Source organism: Cherax quadricarinatus, chromosome 42 (assembly GCF_038502225.1).
Source record: "Cherax quadricarinatus isolate ZL_2023a chromosome 42, ASM3850222v1, whole genome shotgun sequence".
NCBI lineage: Eukaryota > Metazoa > Arthropoda > Malacostraca > Decapoda > Parastacidae > Cherax > Cherax quadricarinatus.
In genome coordinates, this window is record NC_091333.1 from 7,945,838 (window position 1) to 7,969,599 (window position 23,762).

The window sequence follows — 23,762 nt, forward strand, 5'->3', positions numbered from 1 at the left end:
CACCATGAGTAGTGCAGATATTGAGGACATCACATATGAAAGACCCCTCGGGGCCATGTGACCATGTGGTTCTGAGCTTTGAATACATAGTAGAGTTACAAGTAAAGATGGAAGCAGGAAGGGCAGGACGAATGAAGTTAAACTACAAGAGAGGGGACTACACAGGAATGAAGAATTTCCTGCACGGGGTTCAGTGGGACAGAGAACTGGCAGGGAAGTCAGTAAATGAGATGATGGAATAAGTGACAACAATATGCAAGGAAGCTGAGAAGTTTGTACCAAGGATAACAGAAATAACGAGAAAGCCAGGATGAGCCCTTGGTTCACCCAAAGGTGTAGAGAGGCCAAAATCAAGTGAGCTAGAGAATGGAAGAAGTACAGAAGGCAAAAGACACAGGAGAATAAGGAGTGCAGTCATAGAGCCAGAAATGAATATGCACAGGTAAGAAGGGAGGCCCAACGATAATATAAAAATGACATAGCACCAAAAGCCAAATCTGACCCGGAGCTGTTGTACAGCCACATCAGGAGGAAAACAGCAGTCAAGGACCAGGTAATCAGGCTGAAGAAGGAAGGACTGTGAAGTATGTTAGGAGCTCAACATGAGATTCAAAAAAGACCTCACATAGGAGACAGAAGGGACTCCAGAAAGACGGAGAGGTGGGATACACCATCAAGTGTTGGACACAATACATACAACAGAGGAAGAGGTGAAGAGGCTGCTATGCGAGCTAGATACCTTAAAGGCAAGGGATAACATCTCTCCTTGGATCCTGAGAGAGAGAAAGCAGAGTTGCTATTTGTACCACTAACAACAATCTTCAACACATCTATCGAAATAGGGCGTCTACCTGAGGTATGGAAGACAGCAAATGTAGTCCCAATTTTTATAAAGGAGACACGAAGCATTACACTACAGACCAGTGTCACTGACATGTATAGTATGCAAAGTCATGGAGAAGATTATCAGAAGAGTGGTGGATTATTATTATTATTATAATCAAGGGGGAAGCGCTAAACCCGGAGGATTATACAGCACCTGGGGGGGGGATGTGGAAGGCATTCAGGCTTAATTCGGGGAACTGGAGCACAGATCCAATTCCCTAAATCAAGAGCCCCTCACCAACATCAAGGAACCTTCCTTGAGGGGGAAGAGTGGTGGAGCACCTAGAAAGGAATGATCTCGTCAATAGCAGCCAACATGGTTTCAGGGACGGGAAATCCTGTGTCACAAACCTACTGGAGTTTTATGATAGGGTGACAGCAGTAAGACAAGACAGAGAGGTGTGGGTAGATCACGTTTTCTTGGACTGTAAGAAGGCGTTTGACACGGTTCCACACAAGAGATTAGTGCAAAAGCTAGTGCAAAAGCTGGTTGACCAGGCAGGGATAACAGGGAAGACACTGCAATGGTTCAGGGAATACCTGTCGGAAAGACAACAGCGAGTCATGGTACGTGATGAGGTATCACAGTGGGCCCCTGTGACGAGAGGGATTCCACAGGCGTCAGTCCTAGGGCCAGTGCTGTTTCTTGTATATGTGAACGACATGACGGAAGGAATAGACTCCGAAGTGTCCCTGTTTGCAGATGATGTGAAGTTGATGAGAAGAATTCAATCGGGCGAGGACCAAGCAGAACTACAAAGGGATCTGGACAGGCTGCAGACCTGGTCCAGCAATTGGCTTCTTGAGTTCAACCTCACCAAGTGCAAAGTCATGAAAATTGGGAAGGGCAAAGAAAACCGCAGACGGAGTACAGTCTAGGGGGCCAGAGACTTCAAACCTCACTCAAGGAAAAGGATCTTGGAGTGAGTATAACACCAGGCACATCTCCTGAAGCGCACATCAACCAAATAACTGCTGCGGCATATGAGCGCCTGGCAAACCTCGGAACAGCATTCCGACATTTTAATAAGGAATCGTTCAGGACCCTGTACACCGTGTACTTTAGGCCCATATTGGAGTATGCGGCACCAGTTTGGAACCCACACCTAGCTAACCACGTAAGGAAATTAGAGAAAGTGCAAAGGTTTGCAACAAGACTAGTCACTAAGCTAAGGGAGACGTCCTACGAGGAGAAGTTAAGGGAAATCGACCTGACGACACTGGAGGACAGGAGAGATAGGGGGGATATAATAACGACATATAAAATACTAAGAGGAATCGACAAAGTGGACAGAGACAGGATGTTCCAGAGATGGGACACAGCAACAAAGGGTCACAATTGAAAGTTGAAGACTCGGATGAATCACAGGGATGTTAGGAAGTATTTCTTCAGTCATAAAGTTGTCAGGAAGTGGAATAGTTTGGGAAATGATGTAGTGGAGGCAGGATCTATACTTAGATTTAAGAAGAGGTATGATAAAACCCATGGAGCAGGAAGAGTGACCTAGCAGCAACCAGTGAAGAGGCGGGGCCAGGAGCTAGGACTCGACCCCTGCAACCTCAACTAGGTGAGTACAACTAGGTGAGTACAGGTGAAGATGTTTTGACTCTAGTAATGCAAGCTACGCTTCCCTTCCTCGGATCAAATCACTTTGTTCTCCATTTCCCACTTGCCGTATAACTCGTTCAAACATAAATTAGCATAAATTATTGGCGACCTTGAAGAAGGTCACGCTAGGTGATTACAAGAAGTGATTACAAGAAATATGTAATTCTTGGAGCAGGTGTGCATGAAATGCCCTGACCGGGCATGACGTGCCTACTAGGCATGATGTATCCTGACCGGGCATGACGTGCCTACTAGGCATGACGTGCCCTGACCGGGCATGACGTGCCCTAACTGGGAGACTAGGAAGGACTTTGTTGACATTACGCTGCATTCACAGACACGAATACGGGTTCGTAAACAACACGAGTGGGAGGACGTGGATTAGTGCTGTCTGTGTGAGTACTGTGATAACTTCACCTGTCTCCTGTGGTTGCCTGATCCTAGAAAGGTATATCCTGTATCCCATAAGTCCAGCCTCTCTCTCTCTCTCTCTCTCTCTCTCTCTCTCTCTCTCTCTCTCTCTCTCTCTCTCTCTCTCTCTCTGCAGTTACTATACTAACATGTCGCGATAAGGCATCTGCGACTACATTTGACTTGCCAGGTAAGTGTTCAAAGGTGGGATTGAACTCTTGGATAGTCAAGGTCCATCTGGCTAACCTTCCAGTAGGTTGTTTGTTCTGGAATAAAGGTATCAGTGGAGCGTGGTCTGTCAAGACATGAACAGAGTACTGATAAATAATGTCTCGGAAGTGCTTTAAAGACCATACTATTGCTAAAGCTTCTTGCTCAGTTACTGTATAATTACGTTCAACCTTCATAAGGGCTCGGCTAGCAAATGCAACTGCGTTGTACTTGCCATCAGTCTTCTGAGCTAGTACGGCACCTATGCCAATAGAGCTAGCATCAGTTGTCAGATAGAAGGGCTTAAAAATATCTGGAAATTTCAAAATTGGAGCAGATGTTAGCTTTTCTTTTAAAGTTTGGAATTTGTAGATGAATGGTTCAGAGAACCATTCCACATTGTACTTCCACATTGTACAAATGTGACACTACCTATGACTGCTACACCTCTCCTGCCATACGGTTTATAAGCTGCTTCTCCGCTCATCTGCCGTATTCTACTCAAGATTGATGGACTGAACACATCGACTCTAGGTTGAGGGACTGATTACCTCATTCTCCTCCTGTTCTTCAAGTTTCTCCTATGTATGGACTGATGAAGCCACTGTGTGGCGAAACGTTTCCTCAATAAAGATACCCAAGAGTTGCACATGTGTCTAATTTATCAAAGTTTGGAATGCTCTTTTTTGACGGAAGGTCCAAACAAAAGGAGCATCTTTCTTAAGCAACTCAGTTAGAGGAGCAGCTATGGAAGAAAAATTGGCAATAAAAGATCTATAAAAACCTGCTAAGCCCACAAAGGATCTTACGGCATCAGCAGTTTTGGGAGTTGGAAAATTTAGTACTGCAGTTACTTTACCTTGGTCAGTCGTAACCCCTCTAGGAGTGACTACGTGACCAAGAAACTTAATTTCTGATCTGAAAAATTGACATTTAGACAGTTTGAAGTTAGTATGTGATGATAATGATGTTCCAACCCAGACTAATGTGACAGACTCTGACAATCCTCCTGATCCTGTACTCTCTATCTCTGATACTCAGTCAGACGATCAACCTGAATGTCGTTATTCCCTACGTACACGACAGGTATTGAGAAATCCTCAAGTATCATTTGTAACTACCAATTCAGATTTGCCTCAAATACAGCATGAGTTAGCCAGTGCAACAGAGTTTGATCCTCCCAGAGATGACACCCATTCTGCATATATCAATCTCACCCTAGCAGAGTTGGGGTTAAATGTAAATAACCTGTATAGATGAATAATTACAGTATCAACTTATCAGTATTCAAGATTTTTTTTTTTTTTTTTGTGTGTTCACGTTCTCTCCGAATTCTGAGAGTTAACAGTCTAGATTTGAGTGCACCGAATCTGCCTTTCTGTTAAATACTTCTTTCTTTGCATATATTCCTTCCTCAGAATCCGTAGATCACATGAATACAGATCGATCGATCAAATTTTTTTTCGATGAGTTGTGCTATATTATACCTTGTATTGCGTTACAGTTTCATTACAGTTTCAGTTACGTAAGCTTTCATTCCAATATTCTACTTATGTATGTTATAATGTTCAATTGTTGTGTACTTTGACATTGTATAGAATCAGTCCAAGCCGTACACCTGCCGTCTCTAGTTTGTAGTAGCTGTATGTCGGGACGACATTCGTTAGCGTCGCCGAGCTCTCAGTAGTAGTACCAGTTCCTAGTAACCAGTTACCAGTAACCAGTGTACCAGTAGATGACTCACTACCAACCGTCTGTGTGAATCATTGACTGTATTCATATTGCTGCTGACCATAGCAGGATTTCAAACACCCTCACCAGTAGGCACTGTGGGTCAGTGGTAGTAGGCAGCAGAGAGAGGCAGGTCGGCTGTTGGCGCTTCCCATACTTCCCGATATATATTATACGTACTACCAGCCTACGTGAGTATTTTTACCCCATCCACGTATCGAAAACCCACTTGACATCTCTCTCTCTCTCTCTCTCTCTCTCTCTCTCTCTCTATATATATATATATATATATATATATATATATATATATATATATATATATATATATATATATATATATATATATACACACACACACACACATATATATATATATATATATATATATATATATATATATATATATATATATATATATATATATATATATAAATATATATATGCAATAAGATCACAGTAAACAGGTGATTTCAGAATATGCAAAACAACCACTGTGAAAGACTTGAGAAATTCCAAGCGCTTTCGTGACTACTCACATTATCAAGTTTCTTGATAATGTGAGTAGTCACGAAAGCGCTTGGAATTTCTCTAGTCTTTCACAGTGGTTGTTTTGCATATATATATATATATATATATATATATATATATATATATATATATATATATATATATATATATATATATATATATATATATATATATATATATATATATGTCGTGCCGAATATGTAAAACTGGTCATTTAGCAAGAACTCATTTAAAATTAAGTCCTTTCTAAAATTTTCTCTTATACGTTTAAAGATATATTTTTTTCATTAATGTTAATGTAAAAAAAATTAATTTTGCTCCAAAAGAATCTTAGAAAACTCACCTAACCTTATTATAAAAAGAACAATTTATTTTAGCCTAACCTAACCAAGTATATTTTAGATTTGTTTACAGTAATTTAATACTAAACAAACACATTGAAATATATTTTTTTCGTTATCGTCAGAATGATTTTGGCGAAATTATTGCATACACAAATTTTCAGTTGTCCTATATGGCAAGATGAACGTTGCTATTTAAGCCAAGATAGCAAGTTCTGCCTATTCGGCACGACATATATATATATATATATATATATATATATATATATATATATATATATATATATATATATATATATATATATATATATATATATATATATATATATATATATATATATATATATATATATATATATATATATATATATATATATATATATATCCTGTGGAAAGGTCCAAGTGCTGGAACTCAGCCTAGTCTAATACTGAAAAAAATATGCAGTTAACACACACTCAGTTCACTGCATGTGTCCACGTTTCAGAGACACATACACTCTGCGACACATACACTCTGCGACACATACACTCTGCGACACATACACTCTGCGACACATACACTCTGCGACACATACACTCTGCGACACATACACTCTGCGACACATACACTCTGCGACACATACACTGTGCGACACATACACTCTGCGACACATACACTCTGCGACACATACACTCTGCGACACATACACTCTGCGACACATACACTCTGCGACACATACACTCTGCGACACATACACTCTGCGACACATACACTCTGCGACACATACGCTCTGCGACACATACACTCTGCGACACATACACTATCAATAAATCTCTTACAAAGAGTTAAAATTTATAAACACGGTAATGTAATAACCACCCTAAGTGTTTCAAGCGCCTAAGATCATAGCTGATACTTCGTAACACAGGTCGCAGCAGACAGCCTCAGTGTGGACTGTACAAGTCTCAGTCCATCTGCCCTTTCCTTGTACACTCTCATGTAAAAATATATGAGTACATGTACACACAATGAGATGTGTTTGTGTGAGTTGAACTTAACTGGTTTGGGCCAGTGGGTCTGATGCAGTGCTTCTTCCTTCTTAAAGAACACAAAGGCACAATACCGTGACTGGAACAATACACAAATAACTTAGACATAAGCGAGAGTAACTGACTTGGGCCAGTAAGACATAAGCGAGAGTAACTGACTTGGGCCAGTAGGTAACTTGGACTTGCCTAGCATGGGCCAGTAGACTTATGTCCTTAAAAGTTAACTGTAATCCCTATTCTAGGTACCAAAGTATTCTTGACTGGAGGTTACCTGGAGGTTATTCCGGGGATCAACGCCCCCGCGGCCCGGTCCATGACCAGGCCTCCCGATGGATCAGGGCCTGATCAACTAGGCTGTTACTGCTGGCCGCACGCAGTCCAACGTACGAGCCACAGCCCGGCTGATCCGGCACTGACTTTAGGTATCTGTCCAGCTCTCTCTTGAAGGCAGCCAGGGGTTTATTGGCAATTCCCCTAATGCTTGATGGGAGGCTGTTGAACAGTTTTGGGCCCCGGACACTTATGGTGTTTTCTCTTAGTATACCAATGGCGCCCCTACTTTTTATTGGCGGCATTTTGCATCGCCTGCCCAGTCTTTTACTTTCGTAGGGAGTGATTTCTGTGTGCAGATTTGGGACCATTCCTTCCAAGATTTTCCAAGTGTAGATTATGATATATCTCTCCCTCCTGCGTTCCAACGAGTACAAGTCAAGTGCTTCCAAGCGTTCCCAGTAGTTAAGGTGCTTGACAGAACTTATACGTGCAGTAAAGGTGTACAGGGTGGAAAAATAAACACAAGAGCAGTGTAATATGATCCTTTATTAACAACGTTTCGCCCACACAGTGAGCTTTATCAAGTCACAAACAGATCTACCTGACTTTTGTGTTTATTTTTCCATCGTGTCGGTATAATATACCATTTATTTCCAATGTGTACAGGTTATATGCAACTGTAATGGCTATCGTAGTATATCCACTGAAAGTTCACTTTAATCCCTATTCCAGGTACCAAAGTATTCTTGCTGGCGGTGTACAGGACGCAGTCCTTAATGACCCTCATGTTGTCGATAGGTTTTAAACCTCCATTAACCAGCCAACACCGGCAGATCGCGTGGAAGTCAGCCATCCACTCTCACCCTTCCCTCGCACCTCTTCTCTGGTCATTATTTTTTTGCCCAGGCCGGCGGCTGGTACTGGAAGGTGGTAATGTCCTTCCAGCACCCAGTGCACTCACTAAGCGCTTTCTAATTCTCGCTCAGGCGATTTCGTTTTTAACGGGATGACTTGGACAATTATTTTCCTTCCCCCCGGCTGTTTCTTCCCGTTAATGATGAAAGTTATATATATGCTCCATAAGCCGTCTATAACGTGTCTGTAGCGCAGCCGTGAAGTTTCTTTAGCGCGTTCTATAGTTCGTCTATTATTTAAAACGCATGTATAAACTGATCCATAGTTGTTAGCGCGTTCTATAGTTCGTCTATTATTTAAAACGCATGTATAAACTGATCCATAGTTGTTTTCATTCGGTTATAACTTCCGTAACTCATCTATAATTCGTCTATAACTAGCTTTTGAACCACGAAATCGTAATAATACGATTGGAAACAACGGAACGGGTGACGGTTGAACCTATGTCGAGTGAGTCGTACAACTCCTGGATGTGGGTTCAAATTCTACCCATTCCGTAGTTTATCTATGAAGAATAAACAACTACTATAATTGATGTAACAGAATGCAAGAAATAAGAAAACAGAGAGAGAGAGAGAGAGAGAGAGCATCCCCAAGATCCCCTTATTCTACCCTCCTACTTTCCAAACGCTCCCGTAAACCCTCCCTTATCCCCCTGATAGACGTCATCTACCCCCGCGAAAGACTACTTCCTATTCCCCCTACCCCCCACCAGGATGCTCCCTACTCTCCCTACAGGGACCATCTTGTACATGAATCATACCACGGGCGGGATTGAACCCGCGGTCAGAGAGTCTCAAAACTCCAGACCGTCGCGCTAGCCACTGGACCAGCTAGCCACAATAAGATTCGTCCAACTAGGTACCTTCCTCTGGTGTAGAAATATACCTAGTTGGACGAATCTTATTGTGGCTAGCTGGCCCAGTGGCTAACGCGACGGTCTGGAGTTTTGAGACTCTCTGACCGCGGGTTCAATCCCGCCCGTGGTATGGTTTGTTTGCAATCGTGTCATTACGATTTCGTGAGTCATATACAAGAATGATATACAATCCCCCACCCTCCCATCAGGGACCACCACCTCCTCCTCCCCCACCCTCCCCACAGGGACCACCGTCCCCTCCCTTAGTCTTCCCATAGGGACCACCTTCCCCTCCCCTAGTCTTCCCACTGGGACTATCTTCCCCTCCCCTACCCTCCCTGAGAGGGACTTTCACCAGGGGTGAGTGAGGGCCAGGTGATGGCAGGTAGATTTAATTAGCGTGGAGGGCGGGCCAACAGCGTGAGACCTCGGTCTACCTGATAGCCCTGTCAGCCCCTTCAGGGCCGTCAGCTTTGTCAAGGCTGGTACAGGAAGGACCGAAACATCGTCTAGATGTTTATCCCCAATTTGTGGGTTATTTGAGAGTTGTTCCAGCCTTGGCATCTGTTATTCTCACTATCATTTACCCTACTTTATCTACCAGCTCGGTTGGCAGTACACTCAGCTCACACATTGAGTATCCGTGGTTCGACCCCCTGTACAGGTAGAAACATTGGGCGTTTCCTTACGCCTGCTGTTACCATTCACCTAGCAGTAAGTACGTACCTTGGGGTGTTAGTCGACTGGTGTGGGATGCATCCTGAGGGACATGATTAACCTAAGTTGCGGGAAATGCTCTGCATAACCAGTGTCTTTCTATATAGTGTGTCACTGATGGCAGCTATGGTCTGTATAAGTTGTATCATATACTTGTAGAAATAAAGATTATTATTATTATATATCTACCGCTACAATAGGCTAGTTAGCCCCTTCCACCACACCCATTTTCTTTTTCCCCACTGTAACGCTGCAAGGGATAACTATTTAATCTATGATAAGTATTAATTTATGTCGCAGCCCTACATAACTCACATGTCTTCTCATTGAGAGACAGTATTATATATAAATTTTACCAATGTGAGACTTTTTTTGGCCTTCGAATTCATATTATTTAAAAAAGTAATCAGTCTTTTCACATTATTTAGGCCTATATAAATAAAATAGGTATTTAAACATAAACACGGAGTGTTGTTACATTCTCCGTTCTTGTTTGACCCGTCACGTCTGCTTCATCATGTTGTTGTTCAGTAATCCTCTTCAATAATCCCTCTCAAGGCGATTATGTTGGATTTAATCCTCCTCCCACTTCCCCTGGTCTTCTCCCTCACCCTCCTTCATCCTCCTATAAATCTGGGTATGTAACTAGTGCTGCGATGCTTATATTGCTGTTATTATTATTATTATTATTATTATTATTATTATTATTATTATTATTATTATTATTATTATTATTATTATTATTATTATTATTATTATTAAGTAGTCGTAGTAGTAGTAGTAGCTTTATTATTAGTATTAGCAGGAGTAGTAACAGTATTGTTATTATTAGTAGTAATAGTAATACTAGTGGTAGTAGTAGTAGTAGTAGTAGTAGTAGTAGTAGTAGTAGTAGTAGTAGTAGTAGTAGTAGTAATAATCATAGTAGTAGTAATAATAATAGCAGTAATAATAATAATAATAATAGTAGTAGTAATAATAATAATAGTAACAGTATTATTATTATTATTAGAAGATTGTGATAATGAACTTAGTACCAGACTTAGTTCTTTTCCAACCAAATCATTCTAAAATATTACAACTTACACAAGAGGTGATGACTGTGACCAGTAGCAGTTATGAGTGTGATGAATCAGTTGGCTGCCACCTTGTCGCCCTCCCCGGCGTCTTGTTTTGGTAATTAATGCTCGCTCTTCACGGTGAAGAAGACAATTATATTCTCCCCCAAGTGATGCTGTGCTGTAGTGATGGTTCAGGCGCTGCTCGGGACCTCCACCTGTGTCCAGTTATACCCCACACTACCCAAGGATGATAAATGACCGTCGGTCTCGCCACATGTAGGGTATCAGGTATTCCAAACACCAGACTTGATCCCACGTGTCTGGAGAATAAAGGTTTGATTCCTCAGTGTAGTTTTTTTTTTTTTTGGTGGAGTGGGTGGTTATGGGCCTCTTGGAAAAGCTTTTGATTCTCTCTAAAATATATGCTTGGAGATACATAAGCACATGTGCCTTCCTCTATAGCGAGATTCCATTATACTGAGAATATATTCTGCAACTCCATTGCTAATTTCTGGCCCACCTTAAGGACCTGACCTACTTTTACTAGTTGGCCCTGTTTCAATGTGACCACATCTTCGACTGCTGCATTTCTCCGGTTCCTCTGCAACTCCATCGCAAAATTTCTGGCCTACCATATGGCCCTGACCTGCTTACATTAGCGGGCCCTGCCCACATGTGACAATGTCCTCAACTACTGCACCTCTCCTCGGGCTCCAGCACATAAGTGTCCGTCAACGTGCCTCTCTCTTAGATTGAGAGAACCTGCTTTGCAGACGAAACGTCTCTCAGTTAAGTTACACAATGGCTTGATAAAGCTCCTGGAGAGCGAAACGTTGCCACAATAAAATGTCACATTAGTTGCACTTATGTCCTTTTACTTTACACATTGTCGGTAATTCTACCAACTTTATTACAATCTGTCGGACATCGCAACATAATGGACATTTCATGCAGACGTTATTTGGACACCCTTCTTCGTGCTCACAGCTATCGCAACAGACACAGCTTCCTACAAGATTGCCTGGCAGAGAAGGTGATCCCTAAGTCTACTCCTGCACAACTCTCCAACTCCAAGCACCCCTTCTCTCCAGCTACCCAAGCTTACTTAACTGAATGTGCCGAAGAACTTTCTAACATCGCTACACAAGTGTTGTACATGTGTCTTACTCATTAACATGTCAGAATTATACCATTGATTTAATGCCTATTCTGGCTTCTAGACATCAGTTTCAGGTCTGTTCCTCTACCAAAATCTATCAGGTCAATTCTATCTCTAGATCTTCGGTTCAGGGCCGTCCCTGTTGATCTTTTCGACCTATTCTTATGCTTTTGTCTAGATCTCACTTTCAGGTCATATCTGTCTCTAGATGTTAGGTCCCTAGACCTCACTTTTAGGGCCCTCTCTCTCTCTCTCTCTCTCTCTCTCTCTCTCTCTCTCTCTCTCTCTCCAGATTTAAGAGTTAGCCCTCTCGACTGATGTTTACAGAATTACATCTGCAGGGATTGAATAAGCTTGTATTTGCTTATATAATTAATAAAAAGTATCATATGTATATATTACAAGCCAAAGTACCGGGGGAACACAGTACCTCATCGATGGAGTCATCATCGGTATAAACCTTGGTAATAAATACCGACAAATTGGTTTAGAAAGACACATGAGCAAACACTAGGACACATTTATTAGACAACGTTTCGGTCCTGAGACGGTGGAGTGATGAAGGTCCCAGGAGCGAAATGTTTTCTAATATGTCCTAGTGTTTGTAAACTAAGACCTCTAGAGTAGCGTGACGTAGAGAGGTCAGAGGTCAAGTAGGCGGCTAGAGACATTAGTAATAAGAATAAAAACCTTGAGAACCGACAAGGAATTTCGTAAAGAAAACCTTGAAAATCGTGAGGAAGAGAAAAGTTGCTACCAAGACTTTTCTGGATCAAAATTTCAACTGAAAATTGTTGCTGAGTAAGACACATGGCGACACTCAGGACACCGAGGCCAACATGTATACCATTGTATACCATTTAAATGAACAATTTTGGTGGTGAAGTTAAGCCAGAGATTAACTTCTATTGTATGTAGTTCTACTGACAAAAAAAAAGGATACCCAGTGCCGGATCAGCCGGGCTGTGGCTCGTACGTCGGACTGCGTGCGGCCAGCAGTAACAGCCTAGTTGATCCCCGGAATAACCTCCAGGTAACCTCCAGTTGTTGCACACGTGTCTGACTCATTATCTTCTCGGTACTGAATACCACTGATATACACAGAAGCAGAAATTTGATGATGGAAGGAACGAGAGGGGGATAAGACTGCGACATACAAGATACTCGGAAGATTTAAAATATTGGAGAAGGAAAAGCTGCTTTAGGAACGAGAAATGCGTACAAAGGGGAACATCTAAAAGTTAGAACCAAGGGAATGTCTGGAAAAAAAAATTCGGTTTCGGAATGATCAAGAAGAGGAAAGATTTGGAAGAAGAGGTGAAGCAGATTTCATACACAGCTTTATGAATAGGTACTGGTATGAGAGGGTCTCTGTTGACAGTGTGACCGCTTTTGAATTGAGCCGAGACACGACCCCTCGCAGACCCACGCAGGTCAATACACATCCTTCTTCGGAAAACGCCTTGTAAACCCGGCCCGGGACTCCACCAAATTTGTTGACAAAGCAAAAGTTCCATAAATGTGACAGGAGCGACCATAGTGTCTGCCTTCCTTCCTTGCCTTTGCTCCTGTCTCCCTCCCCTGCCTCTGCTCCTGTCTCTGCTTCTGCTTCCTCCTGCCTCCTGCTCCTGCCTCCCGTCGTACCTGAGGTGCCCTCGCCTGCCCACCGTTGTAACCACCTCGAAGAGTTTTCACTGTACAGTCCTAGTTTCCCATCAATAAGTCACAACCTCCTTCCCGTCCTCCTATATACCAGACCGTTATTCTTTCATTTAATGAATAATGGGTGAGTTATATCCGGGAAATGAGTAAATATTGTGGTTTAAACATCAACCAGCACCCAACACCAGCAACATCACCATCCGTTATGTCTGGGTCTACTGCATCCCCAACTTCGTGTTCTACCATGCCCACTTCCCCAGCATATTTAGACACTCCCCATCAATATAGACCCTGGATAACCCCACTCACGACCCAAATTAGAAAAAAAAAACAGCGGCCAGTGTTAGCTTAGGGACGGGAAAGAGATGCTTATTGTTTTTTCTGTTAGAAGTCGAAGCTAAAGTCGAAGTTAGTGCAGGGACTCGGAGGTGTTTGAGGCGTAATGGCGGCAGGTCTGGTATGACTGTGAAAACGTTGGAATGTGGAACTAATGTGAGTATTTACAACTAATATAAGTGGATGGTAGAAGCTTCCACGTACAGGGAAGGTGGAGGAGGTGAGAGGGAAGTGGATACCTTCAGTTACCTGTAGTCGCTTCAGGGGTAGGGGTTCATCACCCACAGGCCTTCTGGTTGCTGGCCTGAACTATCAGGCTGTTGGTGTTCACCGCCTACAGTCCAACATATGTACCACAAATCGGTTGGTTAGGAACTGACTTGAGGAACTTATCTAGTGCCTTATTCAAGACATCTAGGGGTTTGTTGGTAAGTCCCCTAATGTGTGATGAGAGGACGTTAAAGAGCCGTGGTCCCCTTGCATTTACTGAACTCTCTCAGTGTACTCATCGCGCCCCTGCTTTTCATAAGAAGTATTTTGAACCGTCTGCCAATCCTCGTCCTTTCATAAGGAGTGAGTTCGATGTTCAGTTCGATGTTCCGGTTTGAGACCAATCCCTCCAGTATCTTCCAGGTGTAGGTTATGATGTATCTTTCTCGCCTACGTTATAAGGAGTACAGTTCGAGGGACTTTTAAGGGCTACCAGAAACCCTGCTGGGACAAGTGCAAAAGTCTTCAAGAAGAAACCTGGTAAGCACATTCTCCAGGTGCCAGATCAGCCAGGCTGTGATGGATATGTGGGTCAGCAGGCCACCACCAGCAGCAGCCTGGTTGACCAGGCAAGCACTAAACTGTTCTGGCCCATGGCCGGGCTCCGGGAGTAGAAAAACTCTAGGAACTCATCAAAGGTATATCAAAGGACCGAGGTTATATAAACTGTGAAAGTTTTCTGTACAGTCACCGCTCCTGCAATAAACCAACCTAGAGAGCACGAGTGAGCTGAAGATTATCGATACTGGTTTGACTTGTATCGTTCTGAAAGTTCTCATTATCCGACCTATCACCTTCCATGAGGTTGTGCTGCTTGATAATGACATCCTATAACATTGATGTTCCCAAGTTTCTCACATTAGACTTACACTCTGTTGTATGATTTGTGTTTGTCTTGTACTCTGGATTTTATTGTAACGTAACAGTTGGAATTTATCCTCGTTGAACATCACACTGTTGTCAGTGAACCACTGGCACCAACATTGTAAGTGAACAACTTACAACATCAGCTTAAAGGCTCGCTGTCTCTTCCATCAAAACTCAAAATTATTTTTTTTGATTTCTTCGTGTAGTATACAAACCGTAGTTTACATATAATAAATTATTCTTAAGTACAAAGAAAGCCACTAACATGCATGAGAATTTCCTCATGAATGTCACTCGTACAAATTCTTGTACCGTCTGTATATAATGACAGTGTTATGGTTTATGTCACAGTTCATGTGGGTTATGAGAAAGAGAAATGGGGCGAGTACCGTGCCCTGAGGGAGAGAGCTTTTTTTCACTGAAACCTCTGGATGACTCTGGCATCCACGTAGAGGGGAGGTGGGGGAAGGAAGAGTGAGGTGGATGATTCTGGCATCCACGTAGAGGGGAGGTGGGTAAGGGAAGAGTGAAGTGGGAAGAACAGACGCAACAGTAATATGTAATTTACCTTAACTACCACCATTATTGGGAGGTCTGGTCTGGGGCAGGACAGTAACACCGTTGAAATCGACTTCAGGTAGGTAGACTCCAGATATGTAGACTCCAAGTGGGTAGACTCCAGATATGTTGACTCCAGGTAGGTAGATTTCAGGTGGGTAGATTCCAGGTGGGTAGATTCCAGGTGGATAGATTCTAGGTGGGTAGACTCCAGGTAGGTAGACTCCAGACCTGTGTAGGTTCACTGCCGTGCTCAGACCTCTCCCTATGAGTCAAGTGGCAGGGCCTGTAGCTGTGACTCGACCCACGCAAGCACAACTAGGTAAGTTGGCTAATACTTGTTTCTTTTCTTATCTCCTTCACTCCTTCCTTGTCTCCTTCACTCCTTCTTTATCTCCTTCACTCCTTCCTTGTTTCCTTCACTTCCTTCATCGCTCCTTCCGTACCTTCTTCACTCCCTCCTTGTCTCCTTCACTCGTTCCTTATCTCCTTCACTCCTTATCTCCTTCACTGCATCCCTCCCTGCCTTCCTCCCTACCTCTCCCCAATCTTCCGTGCTACTCTCCCTCCCTTTCTGCCTCTCTGCCTGCCTCCCTGCCTGCCTCCCTGCCTGCCTCCCTGCCTGCCTCCCTGCTTGCCTCCCTTTCTGCCTCTCTGCCTGCCTCCCTGCCTGCTTCCCTGCCTGCCTCCCTGCTTGCCTCCCTGCCTGCCTCATTGCCTGCCTCCCTGCCTGCCTCCCTGCCTGCCTCCCTGCCTGCCTCCCTGCCTGCCTACCTCCCTGCCTCCCTGCCTGCCTCCCTGCCTGCCTCCCTGCCTTCCTCCCTGCCTGCCTCCCTGCCTGCCTACCTCCCTGCCTCCCTGCCTGCCTACCTCCCTGCCTGCCTCCCTGCCTGCTTCCCTGCCTGCCTCCCTGCCTGCTTCCCTGCCTGCCTCCCTGCCTGCCTCCCTGCCTGCCTCCCTGCCTGCCTCCCTGCCTGCCTCCCTGCCTGCCTCCCTGCCTGCCTCCCTGCCTGCCTCCCTGCCTGCCTCCCTGCCTGCCTCCCTGCCTGCCTCCCTGCCTGCCTCCCTGCCTGCCTCCCTGCCTGCCTCCCTGCCTGCCTCCCTGCCTGCCTCCCTGCCTGCCTCCCTGCCTGCCTCCCTGCCTGCCTCCCTGCCTGCCTCCCTGCCTGCCTCCCTGCCTGCCTCCCTGCCTGCCTCCCTGCCTGCCTCCCTCCCTGCCTCCCTGCCTGCCTGCTTCCCTGCCTGCTTCCCTGCCTGCTTCCCTGCCTGCCTCCCTGCCTGCTTCCCTGCCTGCTTCCCTGCCTGCCTCCCTGCCTGCCTCCCTGCCTGCCTCCCTGCCTGCCTCCCTCCCTGCCTCCCTGCCTGCCTCCCTGCCTGCCTCCCTGCCTGCCTCCCTGCCTGCCTCCCTGCCTGCCTCCCTGCCTGCCTCCCCACCATTAAGGTTAACATCTAGGGATAACAGGGCGCGAAGTGCCTGAGTAATTTAGGCTAATAAAGCAATAGTGGTTAATTAAGACAGGTAGGGGGATTATCCTTATTACAAGGGAGGGTATGGGAGGGGAGGAGATGGGAGGGGAGGAGATGGGAGGGGAGGAGATGGGAGGAGAGGAGATGGGAGGGGAGGAGATGGGAGGAGAGGAGATGGGAGGGGAGGAGATGGGAGGGGAGGAGATGGGAGGGGAGGGGGGTTATTGAATACCTAGTGGGAAGGGGTCGGAGGAGGGAAGGATTGGTTGCTGGTCCCTTGATGTAAGTGAAAGGTTCTTGATCTGAGGAACTGGAGTAACTCTCCTCTTCAATGGCTCGAATCTGATTGCCTCCACATTATTCAGAGTAATAAACTTACAGGTTTAGCGCTTCCCGTTCAATGGGTAATGAAAATCGGAGAGAGAGAGAGAGAGAGAGAGAGAGAGAGAGAGAGAGAGAGATTAAAGTTCGGAATATGTTCGGATAGCATAATCATATCAACGAAATAAAGTCAAGCTGATCAAATGAAATCGCTGGCCCACAGATGGCCCACAGATGGCCCAAAGATTGGAATATGTTCGGATAGCATAATCATATCAACGAAATAAAGTCAAGCTGATCAAATGAAATCGCTGGCCCACAGATGGCCCACAGATGGCCCACAGATGGCCCACAGATGGCCCACAGATGGCTCCATTTTCATCCTGTTCCATACTTGTATGTTACATAACAATAAAAATGCTGCGAAAAAGCTGATGTAGGTAACAACTCTTATGTTTGTAAATAATGTTAGGAATCCTTAACCTAACCTTGTTGAACCTTGTGTAGAGAGAGAGAGAGAGAGAGAGAGAGAGAGAGAGAGAGAGCAGGGAGCATGCGTTCTCTCTCAACATAAAGCTTATCTCTACTGCGGAAGCTGATGCGTTCTCTCTCAACATAAAGCTTATCTCTACTGCGTACGAAGCTGAGGCCCCCTCTCTCTCTCTCTCTCTCTCTCTCTCACACACACCAAAGACCAACCCTCTCAAAGCACACCAGCCTCTCCTGAGTGTGAGTTAGACCTGCCTATCATGGGCCAGTAGGCCTTCCTACCATAGGCATGTAGGTCTGAGGCAGCCCTCCTACCATCTTCCTTTCTTATGTTCCTAAAATTACTAAGGTCATGTCTGGAGGTGGTGTTGATAGTGTCGCTGGTCACTTAATTGACAGAGTTTGTCAGTAGCTGACGTAGTGGCTATCAACCCCTGGGTGCTGGGAGCTGTCAGTCGGCAGCACTCAGCTGGCGGTGACGGCAGTTGGTCAGCACCCAGTTCACAGTGACGTTTGTTGGTCAGCACCCAGCTGACAGTGACAGCAGTTGGTCAGCACCCAGCTGACAGTGATAGTAGTGGTCAGCACCCAGCTGACAGTGGCAGCAGAGGTCAGCACCCAGCTGACAGTGACAGCAGTGGTCAGCACCCAGCTGACAGTGACAGCAGTGGTCAGCACCCAGCTGACAGTGACAGCAGTTGGTCAGCACCCAGCCGACAGTGACAACAGTTGGTCAGCACCCAGCCGACAGTGACAACAGTTGGTCAGCACCCAGCTGACAGTGACAGCAGTTGGTCAGCACCCAGCTGACAGTGACAACAGTGGTCAGCACCCAGCTGACAGTGACAACAGTGGTCAGCACCCAGCTGACAGTGACAGCAGTTGGTCAGCACCCAGCTGACAGTGACAGCAGTTGGTCAGCACCCAGCTGACAGTGACAACAGTGGTCAGCACTCAGCTGACAGTGACAGCAGTTGGTCAGCACCCAGCTGACAGTGACAGCAGTTGGTCAGCATGGCGTGTGGCAGGTTTATGTCAGCTGAAAAAGGTCAATAATTATAAAATATTAATCATAATAATAACAATAATAATCACTGGTCAACACTCATTTTCTGGCCAATAATATTACAGTGATTATAGAGTAAGTTGACGATGCTGCTTCCCGATACATCTTCACTTTTGCTCGATTCTCTCTGTTTTTTTTATATATTCGTTACCCCATTGAAAAACATCAAAGATATTAGAAATATATTGATCAGGCGGGACTAACTTACATATCGCATTGAAATTATTTTTGAGATCATGCAAAAGCATGCAATACATTCTAGTGTTTTATTCTATATAATAACAGTTTAACATAGAAAGATAATTCAGATACCATTAATTACTACATTTGAAAACACTGATTGTACGATAAGACATTTCAAGTTCGTAATGGAACACTCGTCGTGTTCTCCAAGATAAACTTGCTGTACGGAATCTATGATTATCTTATTTTTTTACAAAGAGTATTCGCCACAAATGTAACAAAATGAACTGGAAGTGTTTATTCAGACTATTCGTGAAGAACTCACGTTCATCTGGAAAAAAATAACAATATTGTCACGTGATCGCTGATGATACAACTCCTTTTGTTAAATATTAAATTAAATTCGATAAACATTAAATTAAATTCTAATCTTTATAAAGACTATCTGTGTATACAAATTGTTTGTATATCTACATCTACACGAGTTATGGCTGAGTTCCCTCTTAACTGAGGCTACCTATGTAATATCTCACAAACTAGAGCCAGTCTGGAAAACCCACTGACATTTTCGAATTCACTAAGCACAGAAATGCCCTAAATACCATCAAATATCTCTGGCAACGAACTTTTTTGTTGACCAGTAATTGTTATTATTATTATTATTATTATTATTATTATTATTATTATTATTATTATTATTATTATTATTATATTATTATTATTATTATTATTATTATTATTATTATATTATTATTATTATTATTATTTGTAGTAGTAGTAGTAGTAGTAGTAGTAGTAGTAGTAGTGCTAGTAGTAGTTGTAGTAATAGTAGTAGTAGTAGTAGTAGTAGTAGTAGTAGTAGTGCTAGTAGTAGTTGTAGTAATAGTAGTAGTAGTAGTAGTAGTAGTAGTAGTAGTAGTAGTAGTAGTAGTAGTAGTAGTAGTAGTAGTAATAATAATAATAATATTAATAATAATAAATTATTATTATTATTATTATTATTATTATTATTATTATCATTAGTTCTGTTTCATGTAAATAGTGTTAAGACAAGACAAGATACTGCAAGATAAAATAAGAAAGAGTTCTCTTCAAGAACAAGAAGAACAGTATTGGGCTGGCCTAGTTAGGCCTCCTTAATTGGTCAGTGTTGTAGGCCTGGGTCGCCAGAGCACCGATGTGTCAGGTCAAAGGCCACAGGTGCAGTTAATGAGACTTTCTCACGGCGATGTTTCGCGCTGTGTTTACTGTGTTTGTTTACTGTGTTTGTTTACTGTGTTTGTTTTGACTGTGTGTTTACTGCGTGTGTTTACTGCGTGTGTTTACTGTGTTTTTACTGTGCGATTACTGCATGTGTTTATTGAGTGTGTTTGTTTTCTGCATGTCTTTATTGCATGTGTTTGTTTACTGTGTGTGTTTGTTTATTACGTGTGTTTACTGTGTGTGTTTTCTGCATGCGTTTGTTAACTGCATGTGTTTGTTTACTGTGTGTGTTTGTTTATTACGTGTGTTTACTGTGTGCGTTTGTTAATTGCATGTGTTTGTTTACTGCGTGTGTTTGTTTATTACGTGTGTTTGTTTAGTGGCAGACCCATCAAGGTTGAGGTTTATGTGATAGAAAATGGGAAGAGCCAATTCTGAACACTGACTTGTCTAAAGGAACACGAAGGAGGAGGAGGAGTTGGAGGAGGAAGAGAAGGAGGAATTGGAGGAGGAAGAGAAGTAATAATAATAATAATAATAATAATAATAATAATAATAATAATAATAATAATAATAATAATAATAAAACTACTACTACTACTACTACTACTACTAATAATAATAATAATAATAATAATAATAATAATAATAATAATAATAATAATAATAATAATAATAATAATAAAACTAATAATAATAATAATAATAATAATAATGTTTATTTCTACAAGTACATGATATAACTTATACAGACCATAGCTGACATCAGCGACATACTACATAGAAAGCCACTGGTTATGCAGAGCATTTCGGGGAACTCAGGTTAATCTTGTCCTCCCAGGATGCGACCCACACCACTATTGCTTATTTCCACTAGGGTCCCTTAGATCCTCTCCTCCAGCAGGCGACTCACATATAGGTGAAGGAGGTGGGGGTAGAAGTAACAGTCTCGCTAAGATGTCTGGACTAGCCCGGAAACTGAACCCGTGTACAGCTGGTTGTGAACTTCGGGTAACTGGTCACTCCCCTGGCGACATGTTTCCTGTGATATAAGAACTGTGCGTGGAATCCCGTCTGTCCGTAAGATACTGGAAAACTCAGGCCGGAAACCTTGTTGAAGGAGGAGGAGGAGAAGAAGAAGAAGAAAAAGAAGAAGAAGAAGAAGAAGAAGAAGAAGAAGAAGAAGAAGAAGAAGAAGAAGAAGAAGAAGAAGAAGAAGAACAACAACAACAACAACAACAACAACAACAACAACAACAACAACAACAACAACAACAACAACAACAACAACAACAACAACAACAACAACAACAACAACAACAACATTAATATTTACCACAATATTACCATTAACATCACCCAACAAGAAGGCAATTTTTATTCTTAATACCAGAGAGTTAGTAACCCAGCACACAGACACACCTTAAAGCCAGGCACTGTGGCTTATTACCATTGATATCCTTTAATTCTTTCCCAGAATGCCACCTACAAGAGTCGACTAATACCCAGGTGCCTATTTACTGCTAGGCCTACTGGAGTACAGCACCAGTCTCATGTAGAGAGATTTTCAGCCCTACACACACACACTACTACCACTTCTACTACTACTTCTACTACTACTACTACTACTACTACTACTACTACTACTACTACTACTACTACTACTACTGCTGCTGCTGCTGCTGCTGTTGCTGCTGCTGCTGCTACTACTATACACACAGCATAAAAGGAAGTGTCCATTGACAAATGCCTTTGACAGCTAGTAACTACTACTACTACTAAACACACACACACACACACACACACACACACACACACACACACACACACACACACACACACACACACACACACACACACACACACACATACACACACACACACAACACACACACATAGGGGGAATCCCTGGCTAGTCCCTGAACACCTGTGTGGGGTTGTCACTGGTGTATGTGTGTGAGGGGGGGGGAGGAGAAGAAGGAAGGGGAGGAGGAGGGGAAGGAAGGGGAGACGGGGGTGTTTTTAAAAACCTGTTACTCTGGTGTTAGGTAAACAGCGGGAAGCTGCTAGTCTCATCACAGCTGAGCAGCTCAATCACGAAGCTGCAGCCAGCTGAAGACAGCTGCATGACTCTCTCTCTCTCTCTCTCTCTCTCTCTCTCTCTCTCTCTCTCTCTCTCTCTCTCTCTCTCTCTCTCTCTCTCTCTCTCTCTCGTGAAGAAGAATACTCGCTTCACGTGAAGTATTTCCTCTCTACGTCGGAAATTGTTGATAATAACAGCTGAAGTGGTTACTTGAATCTCACTAGTGTTCGTGTGACTCCTGTGTTGTCCAGTGTTGGTGTGACTCCTGTGTTGTCCAGTGTTGTGGTGACTCCTGTGTTGTCCAGTGTTGCTGTGGTGAGTCGTGCTGTGTGATGTTGTGGTGTCATTTCTTTTCACTTTTTCCCCATGTCCTGGCACTGAAAAATCTCTTGCTGTGGGAAGGTTGTAACTACCATGGTTAGTTTCCCAAGTTGTGTGGGGTGTGTACCTCCTGGTCCCTTTCAAGTGGTATGTAGGGCAGTTTGTGTTGTAGCACTGTTTTTCGTGGACTGATGTATGACACTTTTTGTTCAGGAGGTCGCGGCATATTTTTGGATGGTCAAAGTTGCACTCCCCATTCGTTCTCCCAGATATTTCGTGCCTAGAGACACCCCGGGCTTAGACTTTGCACAATTCTGCTTTCAGCGGACTAGAACTGGGGTTCTTAGTTCCCAAGTTGTGTAGGTTCTAAGACTGTTCTAGTGCTATCTTCAGCAACTGCACCAGAATAGCCACCGCCAGCTATTACTAGAACTGGACCAGCACTGTCCCAAGAAGCAGACTTCTGCTGTACTAAATCTGAACCAACACTGTCCCCAGAAGCAGACTTCTGCTGTACTAAATCTAGACCAATACTGTCCCCAGAGGCAGACTTCTGCTGTACTAAATCTGGACCAGCACTGTCCCCAGAAGCAGACTTCTGCTGTACTAAATCTGTAATAGTGGCTGTGGAAGAGTCTGTAGTCGAGTAAGTAAGTAAGTAAGTTTATTCAGGTATACACAAATACAGTTACATAGAATTATCATACATAGCAGCATATGTGTAGAGAACCTGGGATAACCCAAAAAAAGCCAGACAGAGTGACTTATTTCCATTGGGGTCCTTTTACCTTATTATTATAATATAAAGGTTATAATATTTTCTTATTATTCTACAATGAAGATAACATCTTAATATCATACTAAAAAGACTATCTACTACACGAGGGTCATTAAGACTATCTACAATACGAGGGTCATTACTAGGAATAAGGTAAAATTTACACGTATGTTAGCTAAAAAATAGAAAATCATTCCCCTCCCTTTCTGTAGCTACATTCATCAGACACCTTTTAGCACTCTTCTTGAACTGGTTCATGCTATGACTGGCTTTGACATGTGCGGGTAGTCTGTTCCATTCCTTTATTGCTGTACAATAAAAGGTGTTTGAAGCCTGGCCAATGACTGTGGGTACTACAAAGTTGTGCTCTCTCCCCCTAGTACTATGATTGCTTTGGTTCCCAACCTTAACAAAATTGACAGCAAGATAT

At 43.3% G+C, this 23,762-nt stretch overlaps 1 protein-coding gene across 1 annotated transcript in view; it reads left to right on the forward strand.

Annotated features, from left to right (window-relative positions):
* The first annotated feature begins 22,442 nt into the window (after positions 1 to 22,442).
* Positions 22,443 to 23,762, forward strand: part of LOC128695648 (uncharacterized) — a 34,903-nt gene continuing 33,583 nt past the window's right edge. The window contains exon 1 of the mRNA XM_070093152.1: positions 22,443 to 22,548. The gene's annotated coding sequence lies outside the window, so the exon portion shown is untranslated. The remainder of the gene's footprint in view (positions 22,549 to 23,762) is intronic.